At 38.0% G+C, this 3,990-nt stretch overlaps 1 pseudogene; it reads left to right on the plus strand.

Moving 5' to 3' along the window:
* The first annotated feature begins 1,728 nt into the window (after positions 1-1,728).
* On the plus strand, positions 1,729-1,847 carry LOC111747107 (annotated as a pseudogene).
* Positions 1,848-3,990: the final 2,143 nt, after the last annotated feature.

Consider the following 3,990-nt stretch of genomic DNA (forward strand, 5'->3'; position numbering starts at 1 on the left):
GTGGAATTTATCAGAAGAGATTTTCAGAACTTAATTAATAAAACCCCCGTCAAATAGAAGCATTTGATTAATATGAACCTATTCTAAGTTTCAACATCAACATTAATTAACCCTATAATTGATACATTTCCCAGCCATGTAAGGAAGATTAGTCACATTATTATAATATTATGAAAATCACAATATTATGAAAATAAGTTGAATAGCAAATATAAATGAAATGATATGGACCTTTGGCCTATCTTATTTTAAATTTTTTTTTAATATGGACGTTAGAAAAAAATGGCTGGGTGATAGTATATTGCCAAGGAAAATTTTTTAATTAGGAAATACAGATGCTCCTCAGTGTACAATGGGCTTATAAATAAACCTCTTATAAGTTTAAAACATCATAAGCCAAAACACATTTAACACACCTAACCTATCAAACATCATAGCTTAGCCTAGCTTACCTTAAATATACTCAGAACACTAACATTAGCCTACAGTTAGGCAAAATTATCTCACTGCCACTGCCCAGCCTCACAAGAAAGTGTTGTGGTGCTTATCATTAGTCCAGGAAAAGATCAAAATTCAAAATTCAAAATATGGTTTCTACTGAATGCCTATTACTTTTGCACCATCTATCCTCACTTCTATCCTGTACAGGGATCCCCAATCCCCAGGCCATGGACCAGTACCAGTCCATGGCCTGTTAGGAACTGGGTCACACAGTAGGAGGTGAGCGGCAGGAGAGCAAGGGAGCATATTTACAGCCGCTCCTCGGTGCTAGCATCACCACCTCACTCCACCTCAGATCATCAAGCATTAGATTCTCATAAGAGCACCAATACCTGTTGCCAAAAATGTTGGGGACCACTGCATACTCCATCTTCTGAAAATATCCACCACTGTCAAATAGATCCCAGAGAGTTAGGGAAAAAGAGTGAAATTGATACAGAAGTATGTGATAAACTTCTAGTTGTTTCCAAATAGTCCTTTTCTCCTTCTTCAAATGAAACAGAATTCTTAGTACATGGCCACCCAGAATAAAGAATACATTTCCCTGACTTTCTTGCATCGGGTTTTAGGCGCTAGATTGCAGGTTGTAGAACTAGATTTTGGCCAATGGAATAAAAACCAAAACGGCTTATGGCAACTTTCAGGAATTTCCTCAAAAAGTAATTAGCGCACAGGTTTGGCCATTCTCTTTTTCTCTGCTTCATACTGCTACCTAGGAAGTAAATGTGGCCCTGGGGAATACAGCTGAAGGCCATGCCTTAAAGGAGGTTCTACAATGAACTGAAAATATGCTGTATCCCTAAGAACTTTGTGGAAAAGGACCACTATGCTAGCCTGCCCTGCATAACTCCAGACTTTTATATGGTAGATAAGTAAATTTCTATCTTATTTAAGCTCATTTATTTTTGTGTTTTGTTGTTATTGTTGTTACTTGGAACTGTAATCCTAATAAGTACAAAGAGTATCATAGTTGTAGTTCTGTGGTTTTCTTTTTTGCGGCTTAAAATCAAAATGGGCATTAAAGCCTCCATCCTGAGAATGAACCTTGTCTTCACCTGAGGCAAGTGAACTCTTGTCTTCACAGACCCTGAGGCAAGGATTAAGTGCTGATGGTTATTTACAAGTGCTATCCCAGGACAGTGAAAATAGGGCAAAAGAATGTAAAATGGAAAAGGATGAAACAACACTGGTCATTGCTTCACAATGAGTCATAAAAGATGTATCCAAGTCTACGGCCATGCCACCCTGAACAAGCCCGATCCCATCTGATCTCAAAAGCTAAGCAGGGTCAGGCCTGGTTAGTACTTGGATGGGAGACCACCTAGGAACACCAGGTGCTGCAGGAGTAAAAAATAAATAAAAAATAAAGGATTGTAAGTGGACAAGGTCCTTGCAATCTGTGAGGTCAACCAAGTGTTGCCTCACCTAAAAAAATAAAAAAAAAATTTTTTTAAAAAAAGATGTATCCAGTTGCTTGTCACTCAGCAATGCAGGATACCTTCAGATAGGCTCTCTGGATAAACCACCCTTTAAGCCATCTATAGGAGGAAGGAAGGAGAGAAATTTTACCCTACATTGCCTCCTCCTTGAATAGCCAGCATTCTCTCCTTAGGCAATTAACTTCTCTCCTCTTCTGGACTGGATCATCTGGTTCTTTCCATATACCTCAAGAAGACAGAACTCATGCACTGTGATGTCATGTTTCCTTCAGCCTCAGAAGTGGAGGGAGAGGCTGGAACAACAAAGGTGTGTGGCTACCAGGTCTAGCTGTGTGGTGGTAGCCATAAAGGAGAACCCAGAACTCCAAGAAAGTGACTCTCTGGTCCCAGCAAGATTCCTCAGAAGTTGGTCTAGATGAATAAAACCACTATAGTTTCCATGTGTATTAATGTCTGCCAACTTAGACCTCCAATATGCCCAAAATTTGACTTTAAAATATCTCAAAACTGACATTTGTAGTACCAACATGGATGGGCACCTATACATACAGTCCTACTTATGAATTTGGTCCTATCAGCTTTGATGTCTTGGTGTCTGATATTATTGGCCAATACCTAGCTTTGCCCTTAAAGGTCATAGATATTACTCTCACTTTACATCTAAGATTAGAGTAAAAAAAGATGAGCAAATCACTGATAACTTGAAACCAATCAACATTCCAACATCTACACAAAAGAGACATACTGAATTGTTTTTATTTGTTATATTTATTTCTGGGCAGAGCCATCCATCTCTGATTCTCAGGGTGCCTGCCTCTTGGAGCATTGCAATTTTGCAGTAAATTTAAATTGCAGGCTGATTGATGGCTAGACGGGTACAAGAAAGAGACAACTAGACTAGTGTTAAAAAAAATTCATAGACAATTTTGTGGTGTGAGAGTTTTTACTTGCATATAATGGAGCTGGATATTATTTTAAGGAGCTCTTTGAATACAGAAAATGAGTGATATAAATTATTTAACTTACTATTTGTCAATCACAATTCAGATTACATACTATGTAGATCCATTTTGACAGACTCCAGGAGATTTTTTCTTGGATAACAGAATATGGGATCTCCCTGTTTTTCATGGATTATCTAGAAAGAAGGCTTTTGAGGAATCTGCTGCCATTCCATGAGCCTGTTGCTTGTGACTGCCCTAATTATTCATGGCTGCTCTTGGAAAGTTCCTAATTCATGACCTATCTGGAGGTGCAAGGCCTTTTTAAAATGTAAAACTTTCTCTTCTAAAAATACAAACCCTTTTCTCAGGATGAGGAAAATTAATTTCTCCAGGTAGATCAGAGATAGATTGAGGGAGACATTGCTTTTTTCTCTTCTTCACTAAGAATCCAAAGGTATGTTAAAGTTCCAGTTGGGCCATGTACTGGTTTAACTTGGGCAAACCCCTTAACAACTCATAATGTCAGTTTTCGAATCTGTTAAGAGAGGATAATATTACTGCTACAGGGTTTCAAACAGTTAAAAATATGATACTCATGCAAATATAAAACAAACATGTGAAATATTTTAGTCAAGTCATTAATTAATAAGAGAGCCAGTAAGATATTATGACTGGTTCAAAGGAGAACATGAGGAACAGAGATATTTTAGTCAGTTAAAGGAATGCCAAAATAAATTTGCTCATAAGTGCGAAACTGGTTAACACCCTATAAGGCAATAAATGGTAATATCTGGGGTTTCTTTTTCCACCACGTAGAAATCAATTGCATCTCTCCTGGAAAAAAATTCATTTGCATTTCTCTCAGACAAGAATCATTTGCAATGCTATTCCTTTTTTACAAGTAAATTCCCATCCCTACAGAGTTATAAATAGCCTAGTTCAGGAACTAGCAAGACAAACTACTGCCCATGGGTCAAAACAAGCCCACAGCCTGTTTTTGTACAGCCTACAAAGTGAACATCACTTTGAAATTTTTAGAAAGCTATGAAGGGGGTGGGGAAAGAGGAAAGGAAGGGAGGAGAGGAGAGGAGAGGAGAGGAGAGGAG

This window comes from Pteropus vampyrus, unplaced genomic scaffold, assembly GCF_000151845.1.
Source record: "Pteropus vampyrus isolate Shadow unplaced genomic scaffold, Pvam_2.0 Scaffold210, whole genome shotgun sequence".
Classification (NCBI taxonomy): Eukaryota; Metazoa; Chordata; class Mammalia; order Chiroptera; family Pteropodidae; genus Pteropus; species Pteropus vampyrus.